This window comes from Sciurus vulgaris (genome assembly GCF_902686455.1).
Source record: "Sciurus vulgaris genome assembly, chromosome: 15".
Lineage (NCBI taxonomy): Eukaryota > Metazoa > Chordata > Mammalia > Rodentia > Sciuridae > Sciurus > Sciurus vulgaris.
In genome coordinates this window covers 74,275,068-74,293,239 of record NC_136476.1, presented here as the reverse complement: position 1 = coordinate 74,293,239, position 18,172 = coordinate 74,275,068, and positions in this window count along the sequence as shown.

Here is an 18,172-nt window from a genome sequence, read left to right as displayed (position 1 = left end):
GATTCAAACTAAAAAGCTTTCTCTCAGCAAAGGAAACTATCAGTAATGTGAAGAGAGAGCCTACAGAGTGGGAGAATATCTTTGCCACTCATACTTCAGTTATAGCACTAATTTCCAGAATCTATAAAGAACTCAAAAAACTCTACACCAAGAATACAAATAATCCAATCAACAAATGGGCTAAGGAAATGAACAGATGCTTCACAGAACAAGATCTACAAGCAATCAACAGATATATGAAAAAAATTTTCAACATCTCTAGTAATAAGAGAAATGCAAATCAAAACTACACTAAGGTTCCATCTCACCCCAATTAGAATGGCGATTATCAAGAATACAAGCAACAATAGGTGTTGGCAAGGACGTGGGAAAAAGGTACACCATACATTGCTGGTGGGGTTGATACATTTAAAGTGATGAAGGACAAAACCTGTCAGTCAATAAGCCTGTGACCAGCAAAAGCATTCTTCACATAGGAGGGAGAAATGGAGGCATTACTAGATATCTCAATCTCTTTGTGCTGCTTTAACAAAATATCTTTGACTGGGTATTTTACTGAAAAAGCAGATATTGATTTCTCACAGTTCAGGAAGTTGGAAAGTCTGAGGCCAAGATGTCAGGGGATTAATTCAGTGTGAAGAGTGCTGACTTTCTCCTTCTAATGTAGAACCTTGTAGCTGGGTCCTTCTTGTCTATAGATGTTCCTAACCATAAATAGAGAGAACATGAGGTCTCTCAGACTGGTTGACAGGCCTGGTGTTCATGAGGTCTCTCAGACTGATTCACAGGCCTGGTGAAGTTATCTGGGCTGATCCTCAGCTTTGGAGTACCAATCATCATGCATACCTTCAGCACAGCTAGGGCAAAGGCCTTAGGGAATGTAATGATAATGCTTCTGGCACCACCCACACCACTGGGCTGCCAGCAGGTACTGTTGTTGCTCGCTGCTACTGCATCTGCTCACACATGAGTTTCTAGAACAGTAAGATGCTTGATATCATACTGGAGGAACTTATCAGAGACTTGGAAGCCCCAGGATATTTCTCAGAACCACTGCTGGTGTTCTTGCTGCCTTGTGCTGGAGCTCCAAGGCAATACCAGGCAGGATGGCTATGCAGACAGTGCGGCACAGGCAGGCAGCCACACAAATAGGTCTGCAGACTGTGCACTTGTAAGAGGGGTGGTGGAAGCAGCCGTGGAGGCCCTGCTCCTGCTGTGACCTCTCGTACAAGCACTCCATCAGCTTTCAGGTCTCCAGGGAGCACAAAGCTTTGTCCTTCTCTCTACTTGGCAATCTCTTCAATGCTGTCTAGTGCATTTTGCACCACACAGCCATGAACAATTTGTTTTGAAACAGATTTATAAATTTCCAAATACTGTAAAATTCTGTCATTATTTGTGCCATTATTAATACTATTGTCTTTAAAAATGTTATTAATTATACTCCATTTATGTATGATTTATCAAAATGCATAAATGCATTCTACTGTCATGTATAACTAGTTAGAACAAATAAGAATTTTTAAATAAATGTTATTAAAGCATCTGTAAATGTTTAAATAGAGATTGTGCTCTAATTCTTACTATTCTGCCCAAAATGTCACTCTAACTTACAAATTGTTATGCCAATGGGAACATTATTTGTATACACTGCCAGCCTTTGAGACAAGACTTCCCATTCTACATAAATTTTATTTCTGGTTTAACAGGGTGTACTTCCTTTCTAATCAAATAATATATGGGGAAGAATTCAAGTCATTCAAATGATACTTATTCAACAAAATTTATAATATAAAAATCCATCGAAGGTGAAAGTCCTAGGAGGCAGTGTGAAATAGAAAGAATAGCATAAACTTTGGAGCTAAAAGACCTTGTTTGGAGAACCAGTTCTGGCAGTTCCCAATTATATAACATTGAATCAATTATTCAACAACTCTTTTTTAAATTTTTTAAATTTTATTTGTTCTAATTAGTTGTACATGACAGTAGAATGCATTTATACATTTTTGATAGGTCATACATAAATGGAGTGTAAACTTTCATTTTTCTGATTATACATATTGCAGGATTACATTGGTAATGCAGTCATACATGTACATGAGGCAATAATGTCAATTTTACTCTACTATCATTCCCTCCCCCATGCCCTATCCCCTCCTTTCACTCCCCTCTACCTAATGTAAAGTAATCCTATTTATTCCTTAATTTTTCCCTAATCAAACAATATGGATACTATTTGACACTCCCTTACCTCAAAGAATTATGGCTGGTCTATTAGGCAGAGTTCTCTCTGAAGAAGAACAACAGGAGGTATGATTATAAAAAGAGGATTTATTAGATTAGCTTGCCTAACCAGAAGCTGACAGTCCACAATGACCACCTGTACTCTGCACAGTTGAAAGAACGAGTAGCTGCACAGTCTAAGATGATGATGACTCAGAATGATAGGGTTCAATGATGCTACCCACATCCGGGACCGAAGGCCTGTAAACTCTCTGGAGAATCACTGGCAGAATCTGCTTTGGAAGAGTAAAGAAACTGGAGTCTGATGTTCTCAGGTGATTGCAGCTGCAATCAAGAACATGTTCAAGAAGAATGGAGATTGAATCTGCGTCTTTTTTCTTCCAATTTTTATTCCATCCACACCACCAACCTATTGGTTTGTGCTGCCCACACTTAGGGTGGGTCTCCACTTCACTATCCCACATGCCAATCATTCCTAGACACATTCCCACTGACTTACCCAGAAGCCTCTTAATCTTAGGCATCTTTGAATTCGATTAAGTTGACATTTCAAACTAACTATTACACCTGAGTTCAACTAAATAATATATTTGAAATATGTCCCCTTAAAAATACCATGTATTTATTGCATGCTTGCTAAATATCAACTTTTGCTAAGGCAACTTTTTTTCATAAGGTATCCCATTTAATCTTCATTAAAATCCTGTGATGTATTATTAATTCCTATTTTATAAATATGAAAATATGAAGACAGTGCTAGAAGAGGCCATTTGTACTGTCTGCAATCACACCTCTGGATTGCAAAACCAGGCCTATTAAACTCTAAAGACAACCTGTGCAACCACCATTACTGTATCTATAGCATGGATACTAAGTCATGCTATGAATGTAGCCAGGTCCCATAACTGAAAAGAACACACACAAAAATTCAGTTCCCCCTAGCATCCTTGTTGTCTTTCTTTTTTTTTTTTTTTTTTTTTGTTTCAATGCTGGGGATGGAACCCAGGGTTTTTCACATATTAGGCAAGTGCTCTACCACAGAGCTAAACACCCAGTCCCATGTTTTGTTTATTTATTTATTTATTTATTTTTTTGTTAAGTTTGGTCAGTTTGGGCTAAGAGGTGGGGGCAGGAATTAGGTGTTAAAACACCAATTTAAAATTTTACCAGTGAGGATTTCTTATGCTTTTATTAGGGAAAGGGAAATGAAGTGCCGGGGGGAAGAATTCTTATCTTCTCTGTGGATAGCCAAACATGTGGCTTTCTTCTAGTAAGGAAGGAATGGACCGACTCAAAAATAGATGCATCCAGTCATTAGGGTCTGCAGGGTATAGTCTACAGGGCTGTTCAGGGAGGATACCCATGGTGATCCTGTCTTGTATTTTCACAATATATCTGGTGTGCTCTTTATTGGTTCATAAAAGATCTGCAGATTTGTGCAACATGGGCATTCTGGGTTTCTCCTGGCAAGAGAAAGCTCTCTAGTGAACCTAAGGTGGGCTGTGTTCACAGATTTCTTCTGCCTGGTACTGGCATAGGTCTGGGAAAATAGAAATAGTAGGAAAGAGAGGACCCTAGTGCCCAGGGGACACTACCTCCCAACTTGGTGTCAACTGAGGTTTATAATGAAGACACAGGGAGGCCTTGGGAAAACATGAGGATGTTATTTAACAGAGTTCCTAACTTTAAGTAACTCTGAAGTTTAAAAAATATCCTCCCAGAGACTATTTCAACCCTCTAAAGCACTCTGCAAGGAAGTTTTTGTTGGTCTTCCTTGGGTGAACATACGTAGACCATAGAGGTTGATGGGTCAAACAGCTAATGAGAGTCAGAATTCTGGCTCCTCGGCTCCTGGGTCAGTTTATTTCTATTATTTTGACTTGTTCTTAGAAAATAAGAGACTAAGGTGTTGTCTTGAATCAAAACTGGGAGTCAGGAAGAAGCAGAAATGGAATAGGGCAAGATGCTGCATTGCACCAGAGAATCAGAAAAAAATGTCTTAATTAAAGACTTGGAGCAGATAGTGAGACAGGATGGCTATATCCAGAACAACACAAATTAGAGTGGGAAATTAACTGGCATCTTGCAGGGTGAATAAGCAGACTGGATCCAGAATATCCCTGCTCTGCTACAGATTCCTCCACTCAATTAATAATTATATGGTTTTGAGTAAGTCACTTAATACAAAACTGAACAACTATTTCCTCATGTGTAACTGGGGTTACATTATCTACCTTGACTTCCTCACAGTGCTGATGAGAACCAAATTAAGACTGAAAGTAAAAATATCGTACAAAGTATAATGATATGCACAAATAAGATGTATTTCTACAATTGCTACTATTACTGCTATTATGGAAATAACTGTGTTGGTAGATATTATCAAAGAATACACAAGTAAAATTATAAGATGCAGGAGAAAATTTTTGTTCCCAGTAATTTGAGCAGAAGATCTAGTCCAAAGTGCATACACTCCACAAACAGTTAGTTGTGGTTGAATATCCACATAATTGTTTGCTTCTTGCTTTGTTCACATTCACCATATATTTCTACACTTTTCTGGTGTTATATTTGTCTCTTACCTTTAGAATGAAGTATTATGCTTCCCAAGTTCTCTACCTCTCTCCAGAATGCCGATTATATTTGTTTTTATCTTCCTTTTCAGGCTTTTGAGTTTTGTTTTTTGTTTTGCTTCATTTTGTTTTTTATTTTGGTCTAACTTCTTCATTGCCAACTTTCTAATCAACAATTAGTATTTTAGGACTCAGTGTGATTGTGCCTTGAACATTGGCTAAAATCCCCATAATTTCAGTAGCACCTGCTTCTCTGTTTCCATGCATGAATGGATTCAGTCTGACAGCCTGAGGACTTCTGGCCCAAAGTCAATGGCAAGGGGTGATATCTTCCTTGGCAAGAGTCAACTGGCACTACCTGTACCCTCTTAGGTAAGACATGTATTGTTTATTCACCAGAGTATGCACTGGTCTAATCCTCTCACTTTTATGGTTCTTTAGACATTCAAGTCAAATGATTCTGTCCTAGAAATTACACAGACTCTGCCTTGCCCAACATTCCAAATAATATGTAAGGTAATGTGCCAGTTAGCTTTCTGTCACTGTGAAAAATACCTCATGTAGACATCTAAAAGGGAGGGAGTATGCATTTGGGCTCATGCTTTCAGGAATTTCAGTCCATGGTCACTTGGCCCTAAAACACTGATCTTGTGGTGAGGTAGAACATCATGGTGGGAAACACATGGTAGAACAAAGCCACTCTCCTCATGGTGGCCAGGAAGCAGAAAGAGAAGGCAAACAGGGTACCAATATGCCATTCAGTGGCAACTAACTTTCTCCAACGAGGACCCACCTCCCAAAGTTTCACCACTTCCCAATGGCGCCATTAACTGGGGACCAAATCTTCAATACATGGGTTTTGTTAAGGTCCAAACCATAAAGATAGATTCCTCCATACTCAGATCTGCTGTAGACAACAGATCCAGTGCAAAGTCTCTACTACCCAGAACTCATTTCCCAGTCTACCACTTGAGGTCCTGATGTAAATTATCACAATCCTTACAACTAGAAACTATTAGAAATTGTCAACCCTGGAACTGAACCCAAGAGAGTTTATTTGACTCAAATTAGATTAAATTTAATTAAATAGATGCATTGAAGCAATCAGTTGTTAGCAAGGAATTTTACTTAAAATACATTTGGTCATTTTGTTAGTGAGACCATGAGAATGTCCATGGACTTACCAAATAATAAACTTCACAGAATTCAGTACTGAAAACAGGATACATCTGAACATAAACAACACCATAAAACTAAGGCCATGAGTAGAATTAGTGTAATTTTTGGCTTGTTTGTAAACACCGATAATTCTAGAGTAACCAAATTGCGTAAATAAATCAATTTCACCATAACTTAAAGGTCTACAATAAAAAAAGTGGCAATATAACAGAAATGTTTTTCAAGTCAAGACTAAGGAGGCAGAAAATCAACAATCAATCTCAGAAGAATAGAAATTAAAGTTCGGATCTGCCAAACAACCAGGAAGAGCCAAGTTCCCATAGAAAAAGGAAACGCAGACCTGCTGGGATTTCCCCTGAAGGCATCTGCTACACACAAAGGAGAAAAAGGAGGACACTAAGAGATAAAGAAAGTAGAGCAAACAATAAGTGAAACTAAAGAAGGGAGAAGAAATGAAATGAAAAATATATATGAGCAGAAAAATATGCGACACACCTTCTCATTTTAAGCTCTGACATGAAAAGACTTTAGAAGTCATCACTCCTGTTTTTACAAAAAGGAAAAGTTGAGCAAAATGAAAATCAGCAGCTTTTCTTGGACCCAGGAGAGATCGGAGGTTTCAGGGCAAATTGAAAACAGAAATCTGCACATCTATACATTCAGAAAGACACAGATGAGATCTGCTTACTTGGAGCATACACTTCTGAACCATAAACTCACAGGAACACTGAAGTGGTAATTTTGATGGAATATTGGAATGATACTCAGCAGCAAAGATAACGTTCTACCAATCCACAGAAAGACATGGACAAAGTTTAAATGCATATTTCTAAGTTAAAGAAGCCAGTCTGAAGAGGCTGTGTGATTCCAATGGTATGGCATTTGGAAAAGTCAACACTATAAAGACAGTGAAAACATCATTGATTGCAAAGGAGTTTGTGAGGAAGGGAGAAAGAATTAACAGAGGAAGTACAAGGCATCTCTAGGATGATACAATCATTTTGGAAAACTGTCCATTATCAATTTGAATATGCACTGATAATGTGACTTAGCATTTTTTTTTCAAAAATATATGTCAAAAAGAAATAAGTATGTTTTCAAAGAAAGATAAGTACAAAAATATTCAGGGCACTAATATTTTTTATAACCATACTTTGAAAATTCAAATATTCATCAAAAATGAAATAGACCTGTAATCCCAGCTCCTTGGGAGGCTGAGGCAACACAAGTTAAAGGCCAACCTGGACAACTTAGTAAGACTATGTCTCAATGAAAATTTTTTGAGACGGACTGAAGACACAGTTCAGTAGTAGAGCACTTGCCTAGCATACATTAGTCTTTGGGTTCAATCTCCAATAACAGCAACAACAAAAAAAAGAAATTCAAATAGATCATTTATGACCACATCAGTCATGGGGTAGGGGAACTATTGCTTTAGGCAGTGAGGTAAAGTCACAAATAAAATATTGAGCAATAATACCCAAATGCCAAAGAATACATTCCACCTGATAAAATGTACGAACAATTTGGAAACAGGAAAGCTAACTTCAGAGTTATAAATCAGTAATTTAGCTCCTTTCTGGTGTGGGGTAAGAAACAAAATAGAAACACAAAGAGAGTTTTGAGAATGTGGGAAATATAGTGTTTTTTGCTCTAGTGGTTTTATTTTGAATAATTGTACAGTTGGTGAAAATTCACAGGGTCTTATAATTGCAGTGCTCAATAATAAAAATAAAAATGGTGAATATAAAAATTGTCATAATGGACTAATAAAATGAAACATTCTATACTATTTTGATTAATATAATGAGAGCCCTATTTATATTTCCTATTAATTCAATTGAATTGAATCTCTGCCCAGTAAAAAATACTAGAAAAATTCTCAATATGGGTTCAAGCTTTCTCCCATCTAATATTCCTTAAAATAGATTTTTTCATTTTAATGTAGTACACAAAATAGTAATAATAAATGTTGATGATGAATAATAAATAACTAATGAAAAACAGAAAAATAAAAGAAATAAGTTCTAGAGAAAACTGTCATTAAAACCCTGTGTGAGCACCTCAGTATTTATCCTAAATAATTAAAATCAGAATGCTATAGAGATACATGCATACTCATGTTTATAGCAGCACAATTCATGATATCCAAACTATTGAACCAGTATTGGTATCCATCAATGAATTAATAGATAAAGAAATGTAGTATATATACCTGTTGGAGTTTAAATACAGCCGTAAGGAAGAATGAAATCATGTCATTTGCAGGAAAATGGATGGAACTTGAGAACATTATGTTAAACAAATAAACCAAACACAGAAGGTCATGGATTGAATGTTTTCTCTCATATTTGGAAGCTAGAGAGGAAAAAAGAAAAGAAAGAAGAAAAATGGGGATATTATAAAAACCCAAGGGAGATGAGTAGAGATTAGAGGAAAGGAACCAGGGGATGAGAAAAGGGAGGGTAAGGGAAAATACTGGGAAATGACAATGACCAAATTATATTGTTATATTGTGCACTTGTGCAAATATGTAACAACAAATCCCACCATTGTGTACAACAAAGATATGGGAAAAAAAGTGTGATGCTTCACATAACATGTTGTTTTCTACATCTCCTTTTTCCTGTATAAAACATAAAAAGATCATATAGGCAAGTGTCTCCTGCACATCACTAGAATGTTCTGATGCCACACATCAGGTACCAGGAAGAACCTGCTGAAATAATAAGCCAAAACTGTTCCTACCTAAGCTAAGTCTCCAAATCTAGGCCTGCACCAGAGCAATGAGTTTGGGGTGAAGGTTGAGGCTAATTTGATTGCTTGTGTAATGTATAAACTCATGTAAAGTCATGAACTTTCCACAGGGAGGAGAGAGATATTCCCTTCCCAGGAACTGCTCTTCTATGAATAAGGAAACATCTCCTAGCCATCCCTCATGTCTAACATCTCATCAACACCTGGCTGGAGGGTGCTACATGCCCATTGTACATGAATCACTTTGGAAAGGAATGAGATTCTTATGATATGACAGAACCCAGTTGTGCTGGCTCATGAGAACCCATAACTAATTTTTCAGGAATTTGCTTATTAGTGGATGTTGTCTCTCTTGCCTGAACATGGCTATGATGCAGTATTTATACCACAAAAATTGGCAGATGCTACAGATCAGGCTTCATAACCTCTGAAATGTTAGTTGTGAAATGTTTTTTTTTTTTTTTTTCCATATACACTACCAGTCTAATCAGGTTTTCTCCAGAACTGCTGAAAGCCTTCTTTAGTGTTAGAATTCTGTTAAAAGCAGGATTGTAATGAAAAGAAAAAGGAGGAGAAGAAGTGCCACTTAGGTAACTGTATATATTTACTTTTTAAATATGTTCTAAAAATGCTACACTTCTTAACAAAAGACACAACAGACTGAATTTTCAGGTCTCTAGCATTCTCTCCAAATTCTGCTCCAGCCATTTTTACAATTCCTCCTTAAGATTTGGTACCTTGCCCTTCTCTCATCCCTAAGCAATGGTCTTTGCATGCATTGTTCCTTGGACTTCCTTCTTTCACATATCCAGAAACTTCTCATCTTTCAAGGGTAATTTAAATGTCCTCTCATTGCTCAGAAAAGTCTTCCTTGATTATTTGAAATAAAATGACTCCCACTGCTTTATTCTCTGACACAGGGTGAATTCTTTTTAGTGCATCCATCCGTCACTGTTGTTCAATTGTTTAATTATGTAGTTCTATTTACCTACTGGAATTTAAGCAGTATCCACATCTCTTCAGTACTCAGTAGAAAGCCCAGCATAAAAGAGATCTTCAGTAAAAATGTGTTACGCAAAGACTGAGGAAAATAAAGAGGGAGAGAAAGAGAGAAAAGGAGGGAGAAAAGAACGTAAAGGAAGAAAGAGGGAAAGGACAGGAAGAAAGAAGGCAGAGAAGGAGGAAGGTAGCAGACAGAAAAATAAGCAAGGAAGACAGCCTAATCATCAAGAAATGCTTAAATTCAGGAATAGAGTTGTAAGTATCACAGCAGAAGTGGGGCAAAAAATATAGAAATTCATCTGTGACTGGAATAGGAACTTATTTAGTGATTCATAAATTCTTTCACTTATTCATATATTTATTCATTCAACCATCAATTACTGAAAATCAGTTTCATACCTGGACACTAGAAACTAAAGACAAAGAGGTAGATGCAATTTGAACTACCTTCAAGGACCTCTCAATATCCTATGGAAAAGTAAACATTGCAAATTCAATACAGTATAAGACAAGTACATGGTAACATAGATATTTGGAAAGAAGCAGATGAATAAATACCCCTCAGCTGTCTAAGTGGCAGTGATGGAAAATCCCTCACCCCCCACTTCTCTGGTAAGCATGACCCATCTCCATCCAATTTCAAAGAAGCAAAGTATGTCTCAAGGACTCTTGGGAAAGTAACAATTCAATATGACGTGAAAGCACAGGAAGTTCTCATTTAATTCTGTGTCTAGTGGATGGACAGCAGTATTTTTGGAAAAGGGCCAGTCAGGAGTAGGTGACAGTTCAGAATGGGCATCCAGGAGGAAGTAAGGGAGTGTGGGGCAGAGGAGCAAGAAATGCACAAGGTCTTTTAGTCTGGAAGAGAAGAGAAATGAAGACAGCATAAAGGTGAGACAAAATGAGGGTTTTTGTCTGTTTGCTTGTTTAAAGGCAGTTTGGCTTGGCTGGAATTTAGAGAACTGGGGTCAGAGATGAGCTAGAATGACCAGGCTGACAGGCACCATATTATGAGAGGGAGGAGGAATCAATCTCCATCATTAGGGCAGCTTATGAATGATCTTAACATGAGCAGTAATATGATCAGTTACATTTTTAAAAGCCCTTTCCTGCCTCCTTAGAGAAAGAATTGGGGAGTAGGGAATCTGGATGTGTTTAGCTTAAATTGGGAGTTTCTTTTCAGTAATCCAAAGGGAGTTGATGTTAAATAGACCCAAACTTTGGTCATGAGAACAGGCTCTAGGTTCATAGTGCACAGATGCTCAGTCTGAATTAAAAGACAGCTGAAGATGGAAGGATTATCAGGTATTCAGATTCTCTCTGAATCTGTGCTTTCCTTGCACAAATGACGAACCTTAATTGAAGTATCTTTACTTTCAAAGGCATCCTGCTCTTTTCCACCTTTTACCGTCTCCCCCGGAAAACATCTATTCAAATCACTCTGGGGTAAAAGAGTTACTAGAAGAAGCTGATGAATTCATACCCCTCAGCAGATGCCAGCTTTCTGGATGTCAGAGATGGAAAATCCCTCATCCCCCCTTCTCTGACATGCATGACCCATCCCCACCCAGTTTCAAAGAAACAAAAGGTGTCTCAAGGACTCCTTTGGAAAAATAACCATTCAATATGAAGTGACTAGACTGTTTCCATGGCAATTCAAGCTTTTTTACATTGTGATAATTTCAGAAAATGGAAATTTCCTTTTGTCTCCTAATGTTGCTTCCCTTTGTTGTGTGTAGGTATTCACACTCACAGAGAGGCAGTTTGGGTCAAAAAAATAAAGATAAAGTAACATAAAGGCTTCAGTCTCTTGGTTATTTTCCCACTTCATACAGCTTACTAGCCTGGGGAGATGGTTGAGCCTTTTAAGGGATGCATCAAACAGAGTGTCAATATGGGAGTTGGAGAAAGGATAATCCTAGTATTTAGACTTTAAAAAAACATATACACGTGTTTCAGGAAAACAGAACACTGTGCATAATACCCAATAACCCCAGATTCTCTGGAGCCCACACCCATGCCCTCAAACAGCAGTTTGTTCCCAATTAAAAAAATAAAAAAAAAAAAAAAAAATTAATGAAGTCAAGGATGGGCAGTTTAGCCAGCCATCTTGGAACCCAAAGGAAATTGATGGTTGACCAGAGCTGCTCAGCTCCATCTGCACATGTAACCAAGCCTTTGAGTGTTGGGATAGAAGTGTGATTCTGTGTCATTATTTAAAACTGGAACTATCATTGCCACAGTCATTCTCAAACATGGCAACTTTATCTCCCTTGAAACATCTATGTTGACCCACGTGGACACTTTGGCTTGACAGAAGTAGGAGGAGGAAAAGAAAGACGGGTGCTACACAATCAGTACCCAGTAGGTAGGTGGATGGTGTGGGACTAAAACATCCTGTGGTGCTTAGGTCAGCTCCCCACACAAAGAATGATGTGCAAAATGGTACTGCAATAGTGCTAAGTCTGAGAAATCCTGCCTTAGATGAGATGCTAGAGACACAGGGACTGTGGATCAATCACTGGGGGACAAGGATTAAATTAGGAGAATGTAACTAAGTAGGTTGGTTCATTGGCAGTGAAGAATTTCAAAAATTTATCTCAAATTCTTAAATATCAAGGATTAGGTCTCGAAATAGGCATATAGGGTTAGACATCCAGAAATCCACAAGCTTGGTGAGTAGATTCATTTATTCCATCACTCATTCATTCATTGAATACTTTTTTTTTTTTTTTTTTTTGCTACCAGGTATTGAACCCAGGGACACTTAACCACTGAGCCACATCCCCAGCTCCACCCCTTTTTTTGAGACAGGGTCTCACTAAGTTGCTCAGGGCCTTGCTAAGTTGCTGAGACTGGCTTTGAACTTGCCATCCTCCTTGCTTCAGCCTCCGGAGCCACTGAGATTACAGGTGTGCACCACCATGCCCAGCTATTCATTGAATACTTTTTGTTTTCAATAAATCACGGACACTTGGCTGAGTCCGAAAATTAAACAGTAAATGAAGGAAAGGGGTTCTGCCCTCATTGATCTTGTAGTCCAACAGGAATTAAATATAATAAGCAAATATGCAATTAAATAGCTGTTATAGTAAGCACCATGTAGGAAAAGTAAGCTTTTGTTTTTACTTTTGCTTCTTTTCTTTAATATAAATTAAAAGACTTAACCTAGCAGAAAAAAAAATCTAAGAGAAAAATGACTTTAAAATTGAGATCTGATAGCTGAGTTAAAACTGCTAATTATGGATCTTGGAAATAAGTCTATATCTCTAGGACTCCAAATGGTATGGAAATTGTAAAGTTAAGTCCAGGTCACAAAGGAGAGGTCTTCTTATAAATGCCTTAATCACTTTTGCCTTTTTATTTATTTATTTACTTATTCATTTTTAAACAATACACAGAAAGAAAATAAGATGTTGATGAGGACAAATAGCAGGCAGAATAAGAATTGAAACAAAGCTGTGACAATTTGAGAAATAAATTGATACCTTCAACTGTGTAGTTATACACCTGCAGTTTATGAATCAACCATGATTCCAATAAATACCAAGTTCAACCTTCAACCCAAGGAAATGGTTTATTCTGCCAATTTAAAATATGAGAAATAAACTAAGATGGGGGAAGAGCTAAGATTCAGTGGAAGCCTAGTAGCTTTACAAGTTATAGGATCCCAAATCAAAACACTAGGTGTTGGTTTTACTTGTTTTATGTACCCCTACAGAAGTGGGGATCTAGGATGTGAGGAAACAGCTGAATATTTCTCTAGATAGTACCAGTCCTATTGCTTCTTATAATCATGCTTTTTGTATATCTATAAATATTTTGCAAGCTATTGCATAGATATTTACATAATTTTTGTATTGATGCAGGCATGCACATGGAAAAAAGTACAAATCATGGATATGGTCCCAATAAATATAACAAATGCACTTATATGACTGTTAGTCAGACTAAGCAAAAACACTACCGATATTCCAGAAACCACCTTTGTGGCTCTTCCCAGTCAACACCACAACAATGGCTTTGTTTGTAACACAGTCAATTACGTCACTTGCATCTGAAATCATCTTTAATGGGATAATATTTTTATCTGTGTCTGTCTTTTCTTACATAAGTTTTGTAGTAAGAGTCACTCACCCTTTTTGCATGAAATAGTTATACGTTTGCTAATTATATCATATTTTATCCATTCTTTTGTGACTTTTTGGATTGTTCACAGTTGTGGGTTCTTATAACTAATATTGCTGAGAGCATTTCTGTACATATCTGTGAGTAAATATGTTTACCCATTTCCGTTAGGAACATGACCAAAGGTTAGAATAGTATCTCACATATTTTGCATGTAACTAGCTTTATTGAACTGCTAAATTATATTTCTAATAGTAGCACATGAGAGTTCTACTTGATCCACATCTTCAACAACCTTTAAAATTGTGAGGCTTATTATTTAGTGAACACGGTTGGTTGTGTTAGGCAAGTTTGCATTGTTGTAACCAAAATACCTGACAAGAACAGCTTAAAAGAGGAAAAATTTATGTGGGGATTGTGGTTTCAGAGGTTTCAGTTTCTTAGGTGGCTAACTCCATTGCTATAGGCCCAAGTGAGGCAGCATATCATGAGGGAAGGGCCCAACTGAAGAAAACTGTTCAGCTCATGGCAGGGTCAAGAAGCAGAGGGGCTGGAGGGGCAACCTTCCCAGGACCTACCACTTCCAGCCACGCTCACCTGCTGTAATTATCACTCAGTCCCTTCAAACTAGGATGGGTTCATTAGCTTACAGCTCTACAATTCGACTGTTTCACCCTGGAACATTCCTGCATTAACATAGGAGGTTTTGGGGAACATCTCACATTCAAACCGTAGCAGTGGTGTCCAGTAAAACTTCATTGTTATTTTTGCATTTTTTTCATGACTGATAAAATTCAGCACATAAGTATATAGTCCATTTCAATATCTTGTCCTATAAAATGCTTCTATAAGTCTATGTACCACCTTTGATATTTGGTTTTCAGTGTTTAATATTTCTTCTTTTATTTTAGTTTGGTTACAAATTTCTTTATTTCAATAGATGTGCTGCAAAGTCTTTTTCTACATAGTGGCTTACCTCTTGACTCTTGTAATAATGAATTTTAATGAAAATGTGTTTTTAAATTTCATAGTATAATTTACATTTTAACTTCAGGTTAATGTCTTTTGTATACTATGAAAACATCTCTACCTACTCCAAATTCATGAAGATAGATTTCTAGGTCATGTTTAGAAGATTTTTCATGTATCTTTTATACTTCTTTCTGTAATCCACCTGAAAGGATTACTTTTTCACATTTCCAAGTGAGACTATGATTCCTTGCTGTTCTCCAGCAATGCTGTCCATTGAACCAACCCAATGTCAGGGAAGGAACACTTTTCACTACTGAACTGTTGCCATTTACTGGTCCTAAATAATTATCCATGGTCATTATTGGATTCATTATTTTGTTTCCTGTTGCTCTATTTTTGTTCCAAAATCATGCTATATTAAATATATCATTCAATTTCATGCTCAGTATTCATATATGATAGGTTGGTAATTCAAGTCTTTTAATTTTGTTTTTATTCTCAAATTGATTTTGTCCTTTGAATTTCAAATAAATTGAAAATCTACTTATTCGTTATTCCAACAAATTTTACTGGTATTTGATTAGAAGAGCATGTAAGGTATAGATTGCCTTATGGAAACCGGATATTGTTAAAACATTTCTTTCTTTCCATATGAAGATATATCCTGTCATGTTTTGGAGGGTGGACTTGGTGGATTTTAATTTCCATTGCACATTCTGTTTATATGTAGTTTCTAAAAGTTCATTAATTACCAAATATTTAATCATTTAGTTGCCTTCTTTTATTAAGTTTAAGTTGATTGTGGACAAATAAATAAAATATATATTATGTGAATCCACTGAAACTTCTTGGAACTTTATTGTCTAGCATGTGGTCAATTTTGCTAAATGTTCATTCTGCTCTTAAAAGAGATATTTCATTCTTCAATTTTGGGTTATAATTCTTCTTTATAAAAATTTTAAAATTCAATGTGTTTGTTAATTTCGCTCCTTTAAATTTTTTGAGTCTTTACTGATTTTGAATTGCATATTTGTTCTGTTATTCTCAGAGAGATATGTAAAATTGTTCACTAAGAATATGAACTTGCCTACTCTCCTTTAATCTACTTTTCAGATGTTAGGCGAGTTGCATCCTTTTCCTTAGTTCATAGTTACATTGTATCTGGTTTATCCCACGATTTTCAGTGTTCTGTGCTCTTTGTTTAATATTTTCTGTTACAAGAAGCACGCATATTTTAGTCCCTTCTAAGACTTGTTCTTACATTTTGAATGTAAATTGCACTTATAGTAATGTAATTACTGAAAGTTCTGTGTTTATTTCTGTCTTCTTTCTGTGTTCAATGGCTCATTTACCTCATGATTATGTTTTCTTTTTCTTATCAACATTTAGATTTACTTCTCTATACTCCCTGTTCTCTGGAATTTTGTCCCCTCAAGTCCTAGCTTCTTAGTAGCTCTTGAGACAGATCTGAATTTCCTTAGATCTGTAGCAGTGGCAAAACTTGGACTCATTTTCCATGCCTAGTAGTACGGCTTTCTTCCCAGCCTCCCTGACTCTGTCCATATCGTTTTCATCTGAACATACTTTGGTGGATGAAGCAGCTTCAAATATCAATCTCCCTTCTCCCTGAGATCTTAGCTTTGAAACCCTGTCTCCTGTGTCACCTACCCAATGATGTTAGTGAAGCAGACCAGATACCCCCATCCAACAGACCCTTGCTTAAGCTTCTCCTCTTGTCAAATCAGCAGAATGTATGTAGAGGTTATCGTGGTTGGTAGTTTCATCTTCCTTGTAAATGCCAGGTTTGCACACAAAAGATGTGATAGAGTCGATTCTACAAGCTTTTCATATGAAAAGATATTATCTCTGTTTTTTGCTGAAAACTGTGTCTGGTATAGAGGATGGATCAGAAGGCACTTGTCATGTAAAATCTCCAAACCCCCATCCCCTCGCACACTGGATATAAAGTTCAAAGAATTACAAAATCTTTGTTCAGAGGAAGAATTCTTAGGAGAGAGCCACCTCTGCACCCTGCAGTCAATAAACCTGCTTCCTGAAAATTCCTGGGTCTCCATCCTCTTCTGTCCTATTTCACTGCCTAGTGGATGTTTGTGCTGTTGTTGTTATATATTCATGTATAAAACTTCAGGACTCACCTGCACAGACTAGTCTCCCACATCTGGAAGCTTGCATCTTACATTTTCTGACATTGAAATCTACCCCGTTTCAGCTCTGAAGGAACACTTTCCTCACTCTCTCCCCTCTAAATTAATATGATTCCCTGAGCTATACTGGCCTCAGGCTCTACTCCCTACCATCTTCCATATCATGTTGGAGCCAAGGACACAATGCAGAGAGCCATTGACTCTGGAGTCACAGTGTGAGGTTTCAGTTCTGACTGCAGTGTCAAGGTAGACGTGACATGTTTTTCCATTCTGCCTTCTCATTTAGAATCTGCCATAGTCTGAATGTTTGTGTCCCTGGCCCCAAATTCATATGTTGAAATCCTAATTCCTATAGGATTTGGGACTTTTGAGAAGTGATTAGGTCGTGAGGAGAAGGCCCCCAGGAATGGATTGGTGTTCTTTTTTCTAAAAGTCATGAGACAGCCTCCTTGCCAATTCCCCTGCTGTCAGGAACGGCAAGAAGGCAGTTTATGAGTTGGGAAGTGAGTCTACTGGTGTCTTAGTCTTGGACTTTCCAGCCTCCAGCACTGTGAGAAATAGAGTTCTGTGTTTATAAGCCACCCAGTGGATGATACTTTGGTTACTTACAGCCAGCTGAACTGACTAAGGCAGAATATGTGTGCTAATTAGTTGGGGATTTCAAGATAACTTTAAAAACCCTTCAAATCATATGGTATTAAGTAAGTCATTTTATTCTTCTGAAATCAATCCCTCCATAAAAGATGGTAATTTGCCTTTGCAAGGACATCTTGAGGTGTATGTTTTATAACCATGGTTCATGTATATCACAGCATCCTTTATCTTTTCAGTTAATGGGAAGACAGTTTTTAGCCTTAATTTCTCCTGAAACATCATGTAATTTATAAACAGCATCCAAAGAAGCTATGGCTTGGGAATTTTTCCAGAAATCTCAGACTTCCTAGAGCCAAATTTGAGAATCCTAATATTTCTATAGGATTAACGGAAGTTTAGCCTGTGACATGAACTTAACCACAAATTACATGAGAGATAAATTTCTCATCCTAAAATAGTTAGCTGAACCAATCAGAGCTCAAAAGGAAAAGTCCTTATATGGGCATTCAAGCTATTCCATCTCATGGAACTGAAGAAGAACCCCTTTTGAACCTAAAA